The sequence below is a fragment of the Semicossyphus pulcher genome, unplaced genomic scaffold, assembly GCF_022749685.1.
Source record: "Semicossyphus pulcher isolate SPU_LCO1_2020_fin unplaced genomic scaffold, fSemPul1.0.p SCAF_12, whole genome shotgun sequence".
NCBI classification, from domain to species: Eukaryota; Metazoa; Chordata; class Actinopteri; order Labriformes; family Labridae; genus Semicossyphus; species Semicossyphus pulcher.
In genome coordinates this window covers 19,586,874-19,606,961 of record NW_027211626.1, presented here as the reverse complement: position 1 = coordinate 19,606,961, position 20,088 = coordinate 19,586,874, and the positions used below count along the sequence as shown (strand labels likewise).

The 20,088-nt window shown below is 44.5% G+C and overlaps 1 protein-coding gene across 1 annotated transcript in view; it reads left to right on the top strand.

Moving 5' to 3' along the window:
- Positions 1 to 20,088, top strand: part of LOC138588213 (pro-neuregulin-3, membrane-bound isoform) — a 405,775-nt gene that overhangs the window by 41,275 nt on the left and 344,412 nt on the right. The gene's annotated exons all lie outside the window — the stretch shown is intronic.

Genomic DNA, 20,088 nt, shown 5'->3' with positions numbered 1-20,088 from the left:
GGCAAGTGTTCTGGTTTGTAGTATGCTTGTAGTCCAAGTAATATTGACCAATCATGTATCAGCAGGCTGCAACGTATGCAGGAAAAACAGTCCGCGTGCAGAGCAAAAGCAGGCGGAACGTAATGCGCCGTAATGACATCCTGGCTCCCATCAGCGTCATCTGACAACGATTTAGCTTCTTATTCATCTCTATAAACAGACATCTGCATGCTAACCGCTAACAATCCGCTCTAGGTAAAAAAATCAACTTGAGATAAATTCCCACGCTGTGTCACGAAAGCTGGGCATTTTCATTGAGAAACTTTGTTGCGGCACAAACAGGAAGTAGCTCTGTCAGGTGGTATGTGTCATGTGATAGGAGAAGTTTAGGCCTTAACGTCTCATAAGATTACATTTGTATTTATATTATTTAGTTTATAGATACGTTATTTCTAGAAAGGCTGCTATAGGGCAAACTGAGAACAGGAGAGAGATGGAGAAAGTGAGACACATGAGGCTAAGTGGTTGTCTTCTTGATGGATGAAAATGAACGGCTGATGTGCAGAGACGGACAAAGTGTGATCGTCTGACAAAAAGACGAGAAGAAACAGTCCGTCTCAGAACAAACAGAAACCTTTTGGGGGAAAGACAGAGTATAAAAACCCAAGTGGAAGGTTTGAGGGAAGCAATTTGAGGGCATTTTGATGGATGTCAGAGGAACTTTTCTGAGCTTGGTAGTTCTTCGATCTTCCTCAAATTTCTACGCTGACCTTCAAACAAACATAAAAAGGCACAGTAAAGAAAAAATGCGTGGGAGTGCACCTGGTTTTCAGAGATAAAAGGGGGATAAAATCCATTTACTTAGGCTCATTCAAACCAAAATAAATGACCAACACATTTCATCCATTAACAAACTCAAACTCTGTGTTTGCCAGTGTGTTCGTAGGCGTCTATATAAGCAAACGTCCATTTCCAAAGACAGCACTTTCTAATTGAATGACAAATGGTAATGGAGGCACTCAGAAGGGCTGAGAGAGGAGAGGGTCAGTCCACAAAAGATGACTGCAGAGTGTGAGCAGGGGCACCGAGTGGTAAATGTCACGCCGTCAGCAGCAGGGAGGAGCAGGGGAGGTCGAGAGAGAGAGAGAGAGAGAGAGAGAGGGAGAGGAGTTGGAGTGTCTCATTCGCTGCTCATCACACACCGAACTCGGAGGTGAAACCTTTCAAAGTTTCTCGTCTTGTTACTGTGTTGGAAAAAATGCACCTTCTGACAGCCACATGAGTTTTACTCTGCGTGGATTCAAGCGTGCTTTGGGAAGTCTCACAGGCTTTTTAAACGGAATCTTTGCCTGCATGTTTCTTCTTTCCTGTGGGATATTATTAAATGAACCTACTCATACATACTGATATCACATCAACATGCAGAAGCATCATGTTTATGCCTCCCTGCAATGAAACGCATACAGCAGATTCTCCCATCCAAGAGCCAAGTGTGGCACATGGAGGTTAATCCAATGCTTATGTAATTTCTCCCACATCGTTTACTCAGTGGGGCATAATTATGCAACGGCGCTGCGATAGTGTGTGTGTGCGCGAGAGTGTGTTTGCGTGTCATCAGTGCAGGCTGCGTCTTCACATGAATGATAACATTCCCGAGTAAGAAGGCGGAAATTCCGGTTACAAAACACAGAGGGGTCGGCAGTGGCAGAGCAAATGCATTGAATTGAAACGCATTGTGTGTTGTGGTGTTTGTATCACAGTGTGCACCAGTTATCTAAGAGCATAGAGTAAAGGCTGAGACACGAGCCAGTAAATTTTGTGTCTCACTGCATGAAGATGTTGCCCATCACAGAAATTGCTTCTTATATTGCTTTCGAGCCTTAACAATTTTATGATAATGTCACTTTCCAGGTTATAAACTCACTTCTTACTTGCCATAATGCATGCTAAACTAATCCTGGCACGTGTTCCATTATGATGTTTACGTCTATTACTGCTTAAGCTCACAGGGAATCTGACCCCCCCCCCCTCCCAAAAAAAAACCCTTGTGTTTTTTTATAGCCGCATTATGTTCCCAGACCTGCACTTTATTCCTGTTCCCAGAACTAGGAGTCCTGGAACTGTTAGCAGCACTGGAACGTTTCCAACATTACTCAGGCCAGATAAAGAGAGATGAGGAGGAAGATATAAACTTCTAAATACTCTGACTGAGATTGCCTGGAGCTGCCGGGTGTGTGCATAAGCTGTCCCGCGGGTGCTCAGCGAGACGGGGGAGGCCCGGGGCGGCGTTGTCGAGAGGGTGAGCGGGCCCCGTTTCAATGGACGATTAAGCAGCTCTCCCAGCATGCCCTCTGCCCCTCTCCAGCCTTTCAGCACCACCTGACAGTTCCTCAAGGTCGAGTCCTTTCCCCACACACGCCTCTCCACCTCCGCCCAAATCCTCTCTTACTGACACTCCTTCCCTTCTTCACTTACTCACTTCCCATCTTCCTCTTGTAGTAAAGCTCTTTATTCCTCTCCGCCCATTCTGCCATTTTAATTCTTCCTCAGCAGTGAAATGTTGTCTGTTATCTCTCCCTGCACATTTAAGATTTTACAGGATTTCACTTTGCTGTTTCTACAGTTTTCTCTGCAAATTTGTCAGCAAACCAACCCCATACATGTTAGTAGTTTGGGTTTCTCTGTTATGTATGACATCCAAGTGGAATATCTACATTTATCACCTGCAATTTGCAAGATCAGAAGATGGTTGCCTGGTCTGCACACCTGGCTCTGTAGTTCAGAGCTATATTTGGATAACATTGCGACTTGTTTCCTGTGTAATCTGTTAGCTGACATTGTTACCCAACTGTAAGATTGAAATCTCCAATTATAAACAAGAAAAATTAGATTGCAGGGAGCAGATTGCCATGAAAATGACTGAGCACACCGATGCTCCCAAGAGAGTGAATAACTCATTTCACAAATTCCATGTGCATATCTTTTCCCACCTCTGAGCCAAAATGTCAACTTTGAAATGTCTTTTTTGAGCCTGTCATGCTTCCAAGAGAACAAAGTTTTTCACATTTTAGATGATGAACCTATGCATCTTTTCTCCCCTGGTCCTCAGTGTGTTGTTCTATAATTTCTGACAATGTGGCAAACACTGCATCTTCACGAGGCTGCCTGCAGTGCTTTACACTTTTAGCTTTGTTTAAAACTGACAGTCTCTGCACCCTAGTGTTTGTGCTTGTTATAAATGTTAGCATCTTGCATGACAACAGACCCTGTTCAGTCGGCTCTTTAAGGGCACACACAAGTCAAATCCAGTTAAGAGTCTTATCTGTGCACTTTGCTTTGTCGCGTGTGAGCAAAAATATTGCTGTTTCCGTCCTGTGTAATTAGCTAAAGGACAGCTGTGGTGTTCTACAACATTTAGGGAGCTGTCCCGAGTGCTGAAAGTCCACTGCAGCTGTCCACATTGTGTGGTGCTGAAGTGATGATTCCAAACCGAGGCAGCGCTCCTCGTTGGCTGTGCTCTGTCTCGCTGCATTTTTCAGCTGAGATGACGTGAGGGAGCTGTCCGCCCAGTGTGGTGCTGAACTGTAGCTGGTGTATGTTGGGCCAATTTAGGGCTGCACAAAAGCAGCAAACAAGGGAGCAGTGATAAAAAAAAATCTCTTTCATATAATCGTACACTCTAATTGAGCCTCAGACATAATGATGCACCAATATGCTTTTGAATTGGTGTGATGATATTGTAAGGCTGCCTGGCTCATATTCCTGTCTTAAATGATGTCTTACTTGGAATATGTTTTGATCTGGTGGAGATGTGGTTGTTTGGCTCCTCTTGTTGCTTTGTTTCATTAACTACCCAAAACATGTCCTCCCGAGGGCTTTTTGGATCTTATCCTACAGTAGCTGAAATCTTAACACTACATGGGAATCAGCCAGATGAGACACCAGACATAACGAAAAGACTAGAAAATGATCTCTAAAAAAAACTGCCTATGCACAATTTGGATACCATGATGTGTTAATATATCACTCGTGAAGAAATCAGATGGCTTTTGCAGAAATTATCAAACATTTTGTGGCTAGCTCAATGCCCTTTACAGCATAAAACTCTTGAAACGTAGCCAGCTTCTTGATTATCATGACCTTGACTGCACATTAGGAAGTGATTAAAGGGGATACCATGTACATCTACACTAGTTTAACTTGATTAATTTGTGAATAAATGTATATTAGGAACATAATTTATGTCGGCAGTAGCTTCTTTCTGTAGTGACAGAATGCAAGTTATGAATTGTTCAAACAAATGTTAAAGGTTTTGATGACTCCATGTGTGTTGTGCTCTCCCTCGGGAACCACTTTTGCAGTAATTTCCGCCAATAGAATATGGTATGAAATAGACAAGGAGCCAACTGCCATCAACTGCCCGTGTTGTATGCATCATAAAAGGTTCAATAACAATGTTACCATCGTTCTTTCTTTAATGCATCTTTTGCCTAACCCTTTAGTGTCAGTATATTATGTGCAACTGATGACTTCATGGACATGTAGAGCCATTTTTTTTCCTGTCGCACAATCTTCATTCTTTGATGCATTTGGCTTGTCAGTGATTGTGCTTTTGTGCCGGCGTGACCCGTAAGTGTCTGGAGATGCCTCTTTTAAATTGAACGCATGCCTCCTTTTTTCTGTGTTAGTACATCACTTTAAGTAAGAGCAGGTGCGTGCGTGCAAACTCACCCACTTTTGATTAAGTGCATGCATTTTATCCCCATCAAAAGCTGTGATTACTCCCTTCACTGCCAAACTGATTGAGCTCAGCCGATTCAATAATTTCACTTGATGAGAGGCCCCTCGCCTATTGAATAATACCTGCCACGTCCGCTCGGCATAGGTGTGACCAATTAGAGAGGATTGACGCTTTTATCCCCAATCCCTACGAGACAAGCCGTCGTAAATACAGCTAAGGCCTACCAATGGAGGGTGCTTATCTGTCCTCTGAGGGTGCAAGAGAGAGAGATGGGAGGCGAGGGCTTGTATCCTGGGCTCACCAGAAAATTTGGATTTGCTGCTTGGTTGCTGTACTGAGCCAGGCTTCAGCTCGGAGCAAATGACTGTTTAATTTGTTCACTGTTGCAGGTAATTTCTCCCATTCACTCGAGTCAGGCCGGTCCCAGAGTGGCTGCAGGCAAATCGATAAGGATTAAGAATATAAGAGACCCTGAAAAAAGTTGGGCTGAGATTCTGCAGTGTGTGTGTGCAGCAAAGTGCAGTGTGTGTGTGCAGCAAAGTCTGGAGTGAGAAGGTGAAAGAGAACGATTAGAGTAAGAGGAGAAGGGAGCAGAGGTGATGCGGTTTTGTTTACAACATGAAGGTGCATGGTTTGGGATCGGGCACATGCAGCACTAAGGGCTGGTCAGGACTGAGTCATTGAAGGTTGTCCTGAGGCGAAACAACGCCGAGGAAGAGTTCAGCAAAGGGTAAGACTGTTGTTTAGTGCATGTGTTTATGTGTGCAGAGAAACCCTGACATACACGTGCAAACACGGATTCACCCAAGCGTCCCACTGTTGAAAACATTCGGCTGTTTACCCTTGTGGTTATATTTTTCCTCTTCGTATGCGTCCAGTGAAAGTGAAGGAGGAAGAGGAGAAGACAGAGGAGTTGTCTGAGAGAGAGAGGGCTTTGACATGCTGGTGAAATATTGATGAAGTTGCAAAGTGGTGTTTCGCTAATAGCCATCCTTTAGCATTTGCTGACAGGCCATTATAAGGAACTTTTCTCTCTGTTTCATTGGATGTTTTCTTTTTTTTCCCCTCCCTTATCCATATTTCTTCAGCCTCTTACTTAACAGCTAAAGTACAGTAATTATCAACAGCTGCTGTTATGCACATTTCTGAGGACTGGGCAGTTTCAGGTTGGAGACAAATCAGCATTATTTGGATTACAAAGCCATCGAAAGGGGATAAGGAAAGGTAAAAAATGTTAACGTCAGTGTGGGCACAACAAGATGCATTACATATATATTCTATTATTCTAATGTGTTTTTGAATCACGTTAGTAAAGTTTGTTTCGTTTTAAAACTTACATATTTTAATTTCATTATCTTTCCAAGCCTCTCCTTCCTCCTAAAACGAACAAGCTATTTTGCCTTCATAGGTTAGACCTTAGCCACGATTGGCTGACAGTATTTGGAGCGACTGCATAGCCGTTCCCCCACGTGGGAGCGGCCACACTGCACTGTTAATCCAAAGTTGTAAAAGTTATGGCTGCTCTAGGATCAGTTATTCGGCCTTATATGTACGAGCCAGAATCAGCAGGAGGTATCAGAATGGTAGCTGAAATCTTCACAACGACTGGACTACAAGCTAGTGCAAGAAGGCAGCCTGAGGTGAATGACGGTGAATGACCATTGGTCGATTTCAGCCTAAGCAAGGTTCTACGTAGAAATAAATGTTAGCATCTTGCAGGATAACAGACCCTGTTCAGCCGGCTCTTTAAGGGCACTCAAGTCAAATCCAGTTAAGAGTCTTATCTGTGCACTTTTCTTTGTTTCGTATTAGCAAACGAGTAGCTGTTTCCGTCCTGTGTAATTAGTGAAAGGACAGCTGTGGTGTTCTACAACATTTAGGGAGCTGTCCCGAGTGCTGAAAGTCCACTGCAGCCGTCCACTTTGTGTGGTGCTGAAGTGATGATTCCAAACCGAGGCAGCGCTCCTCGTTGGCTTTGCTCTGTCTCGCTGCATTTTTCAGCTGAGATGACGTGATGGAGCTGTCCGCCCAGTGTGGTGCTGAACTGTAGCTGGTGTACGCAGAGACCTGCAGCTGTTCTGAACGACCCGTTTCAGAGGCTACCTTTTAAAAAATGGCATTCTGGAAAGACACGGAATTATGCAGCTTTCACCCAAAAATGTAAACGCCATGCAGAATATGAGAATGAGGGCTTTGAAAGATCCATTTACATGGGAAATACACTTTAGGAAACTTTTGATTCAAAAAAGTCTCAATTGTACATATGAAAATTGGTTGCTACAGCTCTGTTTAACAACTGAAACACTTAATTAAGGTTGAGGAAAGTGCTGTGTTTTGCTTAAATTTTAAGTCTGCGCTTCCTCTCATTGGCTTCGAGTCAGTGTTGACTTTTCAATACCAAATAAGCAAGAATGGAATCTTTCCCGACCAAACCTTAATCAGGTAAAGGCTAAGCTAAAGCTAATTGGATACTTTTATAATATAGGAATACAAAAAACAAAACCCAAGTGGCTTTACTCCTACAACACATGTGCTACTGCTTATAATTTATGTATAAGGAGACAGGGTTTGGTGCATATAACAGCACCAAGCTGCAGAATATTCACTAATATAATGGAAATCAATACAGCTCTTCCTCATTTTCTTTCAACACAACACAGCTCCGCACACAACATATAACCTCTTAACGATTCAAAACAGCGCACCACACCCCAACAGCAGCAGACCGTCTGGAGCACGGTGGTGCTACCAGTGCAGCTAGTGGAGTCGACCCTTGTTTCAACAAAAAAAACAATTACTTTAGAGGGGAATGAGTGTGATTACAAGCTGCCCTGTGAGACTCAACAAGCAATTACAAATCAGTAAATAATAATTACTATGGCAGCTCGGCCGAGGGGCGGTCTTCAGTCGAGGCGAAGAGCTCAATTGAAACCGATACCAGTGACTTTAAAATATAAACACATAGAGGTTAAATATTTTCATGAGCAGTAAGAAGAACGGTACTCCTATCCTCCTCCTCCTCTCCTTTGAAATATGCAAACCCAGGAATAAAAAATGCCTTCACACTGAGAAACTGCAAGTAATTCAGTATATGTAGTATTTTATTAAGTGATTTCAGAGCCTGTTGGAAACACCCCAAGGATCCAGCAGTGTTATAAAGACTGCATAGGCTCTGACAGGCACATTCTGTTATCGTATAATTGCGCTCAAATGTACTCGTTTCCCGGATAACCTCCTCCGAACTGTCAAACATCACTCTACTCTGATGACCAACGGTGATGCATGAGATATTTCATTCTCTAAGCTTGTTAAAGGAATGAGATTCGATTGTTGCTACGGCTGTGAGGATTATCGTGTGAAAGGTGTTCACAAACATCGCACATTTCCAAAACAAGTCAAAGCTAATACGATTTAGGTCACACAATCCCGGACGGGCAATAGATCACATGGGCCCCATAATCTGTAGGCAATTGCACAGGAACACTCGCAGTAAATCACACAGTGCAATCATTAATGTCAAAGGTTAGAGGCTGCAACCTCGAGGGGTTAACTAAAGACACAGATAGTGTCAGCTGATTGATCCGCTACCCACGCAGTAAAGACTCCAGGTTTTCACGCTGTTATATCTCAAACCTCAGACAGCGCAGCTCCTGCCATGAGAATGTAAAATGCTGAATTATCTTGTTTTCACCATTGCATGCTTCCTTCAGCTGAGAATAATCAGAGCATGCTGGTCCCTTCAGCTTCACTTAATGTCACAGTTGGTTGAGAACAATCACACTCGATGTGGCTGCCATGAGAAAACCAGCCTCGTTTAATTCGTCCTTGTTCCACTTCTGTCGTATAGTTCTGCTCTGGCGCTAACATTAACCACAGCTGGCCACTTGGTAATAACACCGAGACATATTGTGTTCTTTAGTTTGTCTCAAAATATTCTTTTTCCTCTTGACAAAAATGTTGTCATTGGATGCTTGAGGATTTAGAACTGGGTGACCTTATTGTGAACACGGTCTTGATCCATGAGTCATCCGATTAAAATGTGAAAAGGTCAGGGAACTCTCCGGCTCACTTTACCCTTTCGGTTTTAATACGTTCGCTACTGTATCTTCGGTAAACCGTCACAGGATGACTTCCCAGGCTTACGGATGAGGTGATGGCATGCCACCATCCGCATGCGGAAACATCCTGCGGTGGCTAATGGACGCTAACATATTATCACACGTGTTAAGCTGAAAGGCAGAAGCTTAGGTCTAAGCTACGGAAAGTCACATCTGCTGATTGATATCATAAGAGGGGATGACCTTCTGACCTCGGTGCATGGTAGTGCTCTCTGAGAATCCAATATACGCGCAGTGCACAAGTGGAAAGTGCAAATCTACAGTACAAATCTTCCCTTGGAAAATTCAACCTTTTCAATGGAAGTAAACGGTAGAAGAAGGTCAGTATTCAGCTGTGTGTTGATGTAAAAAGTACATGTCAGAAAACAGCAGAGGCTAAGAGGGTAAAAAAGCTAAACAGAGCGTGGATTTAAAACTCTGACACAATCCATTACTCTTACACGGAGAAAGAAGGAGTAAGAGGAAGTAAAGGTAATTCAGTTGGAAGTGTGGTGTGCATGTGTGTGTTTGACCGAGTGTGTCCTTACATGTGATGACAGGGAGAGTTCTAATCCTGCAGGAGTCAGGTCAGGAAACTTCGTGTCAAGCAACACGTAAAAAGCACACACAACCAGGCGTAATCCATACCGCACACACCCACATTTCACTGTGAATCACCAGTTCTTCTCCCTAAATACTTTCACCTCCGTCCGTCCACCTCCAACCTCCGTTGCTCTGACTTCATCCCTCCGCTTCGCCTTTTCCCCTCCCGTTGTTCCGACACGCAGCACGAGCAGGCAGGTGCTGCCACGTGCAGCCGAGCTAGCGCTGCGTTCTATTCTGCGAGACCACGAGGCATTCACTTTTACTCATCCGGAGGAGGAGGAGGAAGTGTGGAGGGCAGCAGAGGAGGAGAGCGAGCATAGCAACGATGATGACAATGATGAGGAGGAGGTGAGGCAACATGACGAAAAAACACGAGGATGTAAAGAAAGAGGAGGCAGAGGAGGGAGAGAAAATGTCGTGCAAGACGTGTTTATCTAGGTCATCTATGCCTTCATCCTCTCTGGCCTCCTTCTCCTCTCGCTCCTTTTTTCTCTCAATCCCCCGTCTTCACATATTGTTCACCTTCCTGCCGGCCTTTTTTCCAGTCTTCTTCTGCTGGGTTGGGATGCTAATGGCTGGCCATGAAAGTTTAAATACCCCGAATGGCTCAATAATTTAATAATTACCTCTTAGCAGATGGACAGCAAGGGTCTCCTCTGCACATCCTCTCCGGTCCCTCTCGTGAAGAGGAACACGGATCACTAAGTTGGAAACAAGGCGGGAGTTTATTTATAAAACAAAATCTAAATTTAACCAAAGCAAATATGTGCATTAGAGTCTATTTGCAGTGTTTTGACTGTGCACCATCTGTATGAGGTGAGCCAGGTCCTGCTGTCCTTTGGGAGATTAACTAGAAAGTGCATGAATGTGTTCATATGCTTCTTTTTTTCTCCACTCTTTGGGCTTTTCCCACATAAATTACTGTCGTCTGGAGTTTTCTCTTTGCTTTTCCACATTCCCTCTTTGCATGTAAGAACTTTTAGCAGACAAAGAGAAAAACAGGGTTGTTGGAAAATGCTCGGATACCACCTAAAATGTAGAATCGGGTATCGGCGAGATCACCCATCTGTCCTCCTATCTGATACCGTCATTCGTTTGCCCGTTAGAACTGCCTCCATGGATGCATAACGGCTTCTGTCGCTAACTACTCTTTAAAAGCAGCAAAGAAGAAGTTAACTCTGTTCATTTATCCTGTGACCAGTGGTGTACTCAGGAGGGGGGCCGGGGGGGCAATCGCCCCACTCCCTGCCCCCATGTTTCAAAAAATGCTGCGAAAGTGCCCTCATGGATGCCCCTGTAGTAGTTAAAAATGCCCTCTCAGTAGCCCTTTCAGTGGATTATTGATGCATGTTGGAAAATTAGTTATCCTCCGCATCTATACGTGTGAGACAATGCGCCCTCATGGGATGCCTGTAGTTGACCCTAGTTGCCCCTGTTGTTGTTTTGCATCACAACTTTTTGTGCACTAGTGCCTCATGGCACACAACTGGTGCCCTTTTTATTTTAGCCCCTGCCCCTCAAACAGCCTGAGTGCGCCGCTGCACATGACAATAACAAACAATAACAATGTAGCACTAGCGGATGTAACATTATTAAGAACATTACTTAATGAAGCAGCCTTAAAAAATCACTTTATTCGAAGCTTTGGCAGACATAGCCAGTCAGAGCAGACTGCGAATCGAGCTGTCGCTAACGTTAGCTAAGCTAGTTTGTAGGCGCTTTTGCTTGTTCTCTCTACTATTTGTTGTTGCTAAGGTTTTGAATGGCAGCCGAATCATCCCAAAAGATCTCCTCCTCCCTAGACACAGAACAAAGCAGCTTCTCTGTAAAAATAAGCGTCTCTTTATTGTTTTTAAGCTGACAGTGTTGAGATACATGTCAAATAACCCCTAATAGTAAAAGTTGCTGTAATGCATAGCAGGTGTAAGTTTAAGAAAAGTCATGCTATGGGAGCACTTCACTAAACAACAGGAATCTACTGTGACATGTGCACATCACGTCCTCGCTCTACTTCCCTGCGTTAGCTCGACTTTTCCTCACGTACGCTTGTGTTTACTCTGGGACTCAAATAACAAAGAGAGCAGAACCGGGCAGGAGAGAAAAGCAGGGAAAAAAAGAAGGGTTTTATTCAACATCTAATCCAGTGAGGAGTATTTGTGGTGAACGGCACACAGGGCTTGCTTATGTATTGCCATATCAAGCCGCTTCCAGCGTCGACACACTGTTTTGTCGTTCTCCGAGAGCCAGGAAAATTACATTCTGAGCCACGACTAATGGTTTAAAAAGTGGGTGAAAACTCCAATTGTTAACCCAGAAATTGGTAGCGATGGAGCAGTGACAATTATGCCTGTGTTTGGATGAAATTGGTGCTAGAAAGTAGTCCAAACTGCATCCGATGTGACGTTCAAGAGCGTAAGTGTTATGGATTCCTGGAGGGGAGAGAGAAGCGAGTGACTTTGCATTTCAGAGATTATAGTATGAAGTATAAATGGGACAAGGGGATGGTGAGAGTCACGCTTCACGAATCTCTAAGCTGAGCAAGAGTCGACCCGGGTCTGCGTTCCCTCTCCCTCTTCCCGCTACATCTTTTCCTCCATGGGTGTGTGTGTGAAGGCCCGAGGGTTCCAGTCTTAATTACTGATGAGAGATGCAGAGCCTGAACACCTGGCCTTACCTCTCAGCGTGATTCACTCTGGGATCATTTCTCACCCCATGGTATTGCATGACTCGCACTCAGCCCTCAAATGAAGTCTAGTGCATGTAGTGTGCTTGTGTTTGCTTGTGTGTGTGTGTGTGTGTGTGTGTGTGTATGTGTGTGTGTCAAGCTCTTCTGCACCTCCTGATGTAAGTCCTCTCCCCTGCCTCAGCAACAATATTCCCACAGTCTGGCTAAAGGGGCCAGTCAGCAACAGAAACACGAACTGCAACAACTGAGCTGCACATTTTAGAGGCAAGTTAACACTCTGACAAGCAAAGTGCACATCATACAATGTTGAGTTTTTGCAGACATTTTCTTACAGTTCACGCCCCTCCCTCTTAAAGGAACGGCCCAGCGAGAGACGATGGAGTGAAGCGTTTTCCAGTCAAGGACATTGATCGCTGCAGGCAACGGCTCAGAGCGGTACACAATCTGAAATATGACGAGAATATACCGGTGGATTGTTTAAAAAATCTTCAGGTCTGCAGTCTACATTTCAAACCTGACGATTTTGAACGAGACATGACATCAGAGGCGGGCGTCCTAGATTGAGGAAGTGTAGTTTAGCGAGCTCCCTGGCCTCCACCGGATGACGCGGTTTTCCAGGGCCCATTGGAGAAGTGGATAGCGTCCTCCAAAGGCACAGAGCTACATTGCATTTTTTTCCCTACCGTAATGGCATTAGCTCCCCATCATAGCATGATAGGACTGAGGTTAAAAATCAGTGAACTGGAAGTGTTTGCCTTGCCTTTAGAAGGGCTACCACTGCACATGCATAAGCTTGCATTTTAAGAGAAACAACTCTTGTCTATCAAGCACATCGAATAGGCAGTTAAGTCTTGGATACTCCTTGGATCCAGGAATACATTGACACAACATTATCGGTGGTAGAGTCAGTCGTCTCTGAATCGGAAGGTCGGGGGTTCGATATCTGACTGCTACAGTCACACATCCCAAGTGTCCTGGGGACACTGAACCCCTAATTGCTCCTGAAGGCATGGCCATTGGGTATGAATGCGCAAGGAATCCTGATTGGAGATCGGCACTTCGGTCGGTGCCATGAGCGTGTGAATGGATGAATGTGACATGTCGTGTAAAAGCGCTTTGAGTGGTCGGAAGACTAAAGAAGCGCGATATAAGTACAGTCCATTTCACGTTTAAGCTTCCCACCCTGAGCTTGACATCAAAGAAAAATGGACGCCGTGTGAATATGGATGATTGGATTCATTTGTTGCTTTAAAAGGGGTGGAAGAATGTACAGTTATGTGCCACTGGTGAGGTGCCCTTCACTTCAGTTCACCCTTTTTATTTCTCCAGATTTCTCGCTCGTTGGTGTTTTCAATCACCACTAGTTTTGTTGTGTTGACTTTGAGGTCAAGTTCGCATTCCGAAATAAGAAACACCCGATAAGTCTTTCACAGAAAAACTTCCCTAGAAACATGTCAGTTTATACGAGTATTGGCAAGCTAAAAATATCAAATCCTGTCTCTCAATTTGATGGCGATAGTGTTCTGCTGACAGAAATCAAAGCTAAACCTTGAAATTTGCTCCGATTACGCTGCTGAAGATTTTGCTAATAAGATCCCAGAAGGAGATAGTCGGAGAGCGTTGATTTTGTCTGGGCACGTTTTCAATCTTGTGATGTCTGCTTAGCTTGCACTTTCATGTTTGACCCCTCCTTCTTCTTCCCGTTCTACTCTCGCTATCTCTGCCTCTCTCTATCTCTCCGCACAACGGCAAACTGCAGATGCATACGCTTTTAAACGCTTGCCTTGTGTCAAACTCTTCTCCAATTAGGGTTGTTTTTTGACAACTTCAGCTTGATCCATCTCAATATGTTTAGAGCCTCCACTGCCTTCTTCTTTCACTTATATCCCCTGCATTATATTTTACTCTTGTGCTGAAACTTCCTCTCATCTCTGCCATCTCCCTCCTGTCATCTTGTTCCTCTTCCTCTTATCTGTCTTACCTTCCGATAACCCTTTTCTCCTTTCCTCCCTGCTCTCACGTCCCATCCTTTCCTCTCTTGTCTCCCTCTCCGTCTCTCTATCGCCCTCCAATCTCATATCATGCTAGCGTGGCTTATGCTGCGGCGTATCGCCTATTGAATAGTTATCAGAGTGTGTCTCCTCGGATGCCGGTGTGAATGCTGAACGTAGAGTTATGCAGGCAGCGAGAGCTCAGAAAAAGAGGACGGGGCGGAGGCAGTTGCAGGGGGACAGTGCTGCCGGCTCTCGGAGATGGATGGAGGGGATCAGAGGCTTGACTGACAAGGCAAATGGTAATAAATGACTCCCATGCTAGCTGACGAATGGACGTACAGGGCAAGGAATAGAAGCAATCACAGCAGATAAACACTGACATGACGTGCAGTTTGTGTGTTCTCCCTTAATGTGACCCACTTTCTGTTCCACCCAAACTGTGTGCAAATATCACAACTTGATCTTTCCTGCATTATTCATCTGCCTTCTGCTGAAGTCAAGACTGCACATGCATTCTGCATGCATGCTGGAGAATATGTGTGTGCATGTAAATGTTTATGCAACATGCACAGCAGCATAGCAGTGATGGATGGAGTCCTGCGCTGCTCCACTGGGGCCATTAGTCAGCCACCGAGCAGGGGGCCGGCCACCTGGGTATGATGCAGCACGCTGGAGGTTGAAGGCCAGGACACACTCTCCTGCCGCTGTGTGTTTACAGTGCTTTATGTGTTCCTGTATGTATTGGTGGGTGTTTGGTATGTGTGCAGCCTCGTGTTTGTTCAAAGGATCCCTGTTAGAAAGTGTATGTGCATATGCACTCCTAAAGCCGGACTTTCATCCTCCCTGTGTGATCAGGCACATCCATCAGCCTTGCATCAGCTGTGCTGGAAAGTGCATCACACAGGTGAGCTCAGAGCTGCACAAGTTTGCATTTGGTATCTATTTGAAGAAGGTTCCAGGAGAAGCAGAGTCCTACCTCTTCTCGTCTTTGTTCCACTGGCTTCTGGTTACTTCTAACACTGTTTCTGAAAAGCTGAAACACGATTCCTGGGTTTCCTGTCAGTATACGAGCTAAATGGATATCTACAACTGTAGTAGAAGGCAAAATGTGATTATTTTGTCAGCTCCCACCAGACTCTGACAGATTGCCAATGGCTAAAATGTGTCTGATATATTGTTAAACAGTAACAAAATAAAATGTGTTATCCCAATTTAAAGCTTTTGCAGATTGCCGAAGGCCAAAGAGAAAAAAAAAGGCAACATAAAGTGATACCCAAGGGGGGTTTGTAATGTGACACATGAAATAAAACTGTATTTTTGATAAACCCCAGCTTTTCAAAGAAGACGATATCTTTTTAAGACCTTGTGACTTTGATCTGGCTCACAAATCTTTCTTTAAAAGAAGACAAGCCGTGTACAGTAAACACCCTCAGGCGCTCTTTAGTTAAGTGTCACTTCCCTGATGTGGAACTCAGAGCAGGTTTGTGGCGCTTTAAGTCCGGAACAGCGTAAAAAAAGCGACCAGCTAATTAAGTTATCACTATGAAAACCAGAGCAGGCTGCATGTCACAGCACACAGGGAGCTGCAAGGCTCAGTTTAGCACTTTGAAAGGCTGCACCTCCTTGTTCATGCCGCAGTAACGAGCCAGCCAAAGCTCCTACAAAAGCACCACTGTTATCCATCTGACCCTTTCACCCAACCTACCCGCACGCTTGTCTTCATTCCTTTAAATCCACGCTCACTTTGTTACCCCAAAGCCTGTTAGCCGAGCAGCCAGCAGCCTTTACCTCAGCACCCGTTAGGTGTGCACAAACAGCCAATCGCACCCGCTCAACATCAGCGAGCCGGAGTTTTCTGCACGACTCTGCTCGCATTCCCGTCTGGACTGGACGTATAAAGCGCGAGCACGCACACAGCCAATTGCATGAACAAACACAGGGTCTTTTTCTGGGAGGGGGGAAACGCACAATGCAAAGACATACGCTGTCAGTTCGGTTTCCTGCTCGGGTAATCGCCTTCCCTTGTTGGCAGACATTGGATTAACAAGCTCCTCCACTGAAGAAGCTTGTCTACGGTGTCACTCCAGGCCCGAACGCAGGCTATTTCACTCCATCAGAGCAACAGAGGCAGAGTTGCTGACATGTGGAGGGCTGGCAAAGACAATTAACTGGAAGAAGTTTGTGTAGTTTAGCAAAATATGAGAGTCTAATTGGATGCCTTAAAAGTTTGGATAACAGCTGCTGTCTACTTGTCGTCTCGGCTGTGGAATTAAGCTGTCAGGATGTTACGTTCCTATACATAAACAGTTCATTAAGTGCAGTTTGTAATTGCACAATATATTAATTCATAAATCTGTAAAAAGCAGACGTCTCTGAAGACTTTCTAAAACATTTCTGTCACCTCTTTCTTTGCTTGTATAAAAGAAATCCATTATAATAACATTCTATTTAAAATAAGACGTATTTCATGAATAGGACACTTGCCAGTTGCAGCTTCAATCTGGACTGTTAGACATCCTTTTCTGCAGAACGCTGCGGTTCCTTTCGTCTCCGAACAAAGTCATACAGAGGCCAAGCGATAATGATGTGTTTTTATATGATAATGGCGGCTCTTTCAAGACTCTGTACATAGTTCTGCAAAGCTATCCTCTCCCCTCCACATACAGAAGTCGCATCTTTATTCGTAGTGAAATGGTGCCGCGTTGTCCGTGTTCTCTGCTGTGTATAGGATGCTTTCGCTCCTTTTTTTTAATAAAAGAAAGCAGATGCAGAAGACTTGCATTCAGGCAGGAGTCACTGTGAGGCTGTTCAGATGATTTATATTGCTGATTACAGATGGAGAAACATCAATCCGGCATGTAAAGCAGTTATGTTTGAAAGAAATGTCACAAAAAAAGCCTTATTTAAGCCAAAATCCATCCGCAGGAAAAGCAGCAGGGCATTTTTAATATTGTTTTCCTGTTTTAAAACGTATTTCAAGTCACCTTTGAGCATGTTCGCGACCACGCTCGCCTTGAGTCCTACATTCTCTTTGCTTTATGGGTTTGCGCCCCTACTAAGCTACAAATCAGATTACTGCATGTCCCAAATCTTGCAGCCTTGAATATGCATGACCCGTCTTAATGAGGTAGTATAGCTTGGAGCCACTTTCTTCTAAAACCAATATCTCTCCTCTTACACGTTCTGACAAATTGCAAAGCATAGATTACCTCAGCTGCCCACACACACACACACACACATTTAACGCAAGGCTGTTCTCCAAACAAACACACAACAGCCTTCAGCTCCCCGGGATGCAGGATCCTTCCCAGCTCTCTCCGGACTGCGGTGGTGAGAAACGGTCATGCAACAATGAGCCAGTGAAAGACGCCGACTCGGAGCGGCAGAAGCCGAGAAGGAGATAGAGAAAAGGAAAAACAGAGGGATGCAGTGCTAAGCAGCTTTAAGACAATGTTGAGGGGGAGGCTCATTTGAAGCCCAAATGGCTGCCGCTGCTTCCCCATATCGCTGCTCCACTTAAAACCCCACACGCAAACACACACAAACATGTACACGCTGACAAACACGCACCGACACCCATCCGCCTACACGACACACTCCTATCGCTGCTGCACATGAGTAACCCAGATGTGCTTCCCACGTATATCTCCTCTCTACACCCCTGCTTCAGTGAGAATAAAGAGGACAGCGAAACAGAGCGGAGCGCACTGGAAAAAGACAGAGGGTGGAAATACTGAGGAAGGGAGCTCAGGAGGGAGGACGCAGAGCAGAAGCAGAGACGACAGCGCTTAGGGTGGAGAAGGGAGACATCTGCGATGTCCCGGCCGCGCAAAGAAACCAGCAGGAGAGGGAAGGATGAGTCAGATTAACAGATGAGAGAGGGCACAGGGAGAGGAGTTCAATAATACATGTTTGGGAATCCCCTTAATGCTTTGTGGGCCCGACTTTATGGCGACTTAGCCTCAAAGGTGGAGGAATAAAAGGGAGTGACAAGGGACAAAATCGTGAGGGATTCTGGTGCGTTTTGTTCAGTGTTGGGTAGTGAAGCAGTGGGTTCTTAAGTGTTACAGTGAGCTTATTAGTTTAAGTAATTAGTTCTGCTGCAATGAAAGATTTGATGTTATGCTGGTAATGTTGGTAAGAGCTAAACTTCCACTGTGCGTTTGGGAGGGCTTGTTCACTGTCTTAGTGTCGTCTCAGTACGTCATGTCTCCGTTTGTGCTCGTGGATGGATCTACGAGACAGAGAACAGAGATATAATTGGACGCTGTGACATAATTAACTTTATTTTGGACACTCTCTGTTCCTTCAAAGGTCAGCACTGTATACATCATTCACATCGTGGTCACACATCTTTTTTTTTTCTTTTTTTTTTTACAAAGTTTAAATCTCCATGAAAGAACAGCACAAAATGTACTTGGCAAATGTCTCATGGGCAAATCCACTGAATGTGTGATTGTTGCCCAAAATGTGCACTGGTGTATGAAATGGGGATGGCAGGTAGCCTAATGAGGTGGAATATACTTACAGCAATCTCCAAAAAAAAGACTAGCTCGCAGTCAGTCAGATTACAGGGTTTGGTTCGGAGCAATCTTGAAACCAATCGACTATTGTCTAATGGCTATTTAGCCCTCGGGAGTGCCACAAATGGTTATCCGAATATCTGATATCCAGGTCTTTGTTGTTGAGAGTCTCACTAGAAACTTGAGACACAAGAATGGAGTAGAAGTTGAGAGACAGAATCTGCAACCGATCTGCAGTGTGATTCAACTTTCGCTCCCCCCGTGGTGGTGCTCGTATACAACCAGAGACCACTAAAAGTCTCTTGGAGTGACTGGATGCTTTTCAGGCTTTCTGTTGTAGCCAGCGGTTAGTGATAAAGGACAACTTTTGTCACGCTTGTTTGTTGAATGGAGGTTGGATCCATCATTGATGATGCATTCCAGGAAGTCGGGAAATTCAAACCCTGATTGGCTTTCATGACACAGCGTCAAACAAATTTGTTGATCAAGTTGAAATTTTTGCTCAAGATGGACCGTTAGCTGCATGCAGATGTCTGTTTATAGAGATAATATAAAGCAGTCAGTTGACCGCAAATGGGAGCCGGGATTTAATGAGGGTGGACTACATGGACTGTTATTCCTGCATGCAACCTCAGCCTGCTGAGACATGATTGGCCAATGCTACTATGGACTACAAATGTACTACAAATGGAAACAAGATCACTTCCCCCATGCTAATCATGTCCTGCGCCTACAGATGCTCCATATTTCATACTTCAAACTGAAACAGGAACTCCTTTGACACCAATAGTCTTGTGTAATAATGCGTTCATTATTGGCAAAAGGCAGTTATAACCGTAAACAAGACCAAAGTTAACTTTGGAAGATGTCAAATCATCTTGGAGAACTTTAGGCAGAAGAAGTATGCTCACTGTCTTTCAGCAACACCCACCAAGCTCAGTGTAACTCTATTACTGATATTCAGAAACAGTATTCAGTATCAATTAGAAAACTTTGAGAAATGCACGATGACAGACAGACTTTAAAGTGTCTCCTAAATTAGAACAGTGGTAAAGCAGCCCTTCGTTCTTATCTACTCTACATTTCTTGCTTAATTGCCAATTACTGCAGTGTGACATCTCATAATCGTATCGCAGGTTTCTGGCTCTAGAGGACAGAATAAAGATACAAGTATGTTCTGTACCGATGTTTTAATTGGCAGGAACCACAATGACTTCACGTAGGGTGGTTGGGGAACGACAATATAATGATAAAACCATATCAACTTACTTCTTTTAAAAATGTACAGATGCAAAACACAAACAACAAACTAGCCATGGGCGCTGCACGCCTGGTTGCGTCCTGAGCATCAAGTGTTAGCGATCCAGCCTCCAGTTCTGCAGCTCTCTGCTCGGGGGCTCCTCAGCTGGGGACGCTCTGATGGACGGCCTGAGGCAGGCAGCCAGATGCTCCTCCTGCAGGT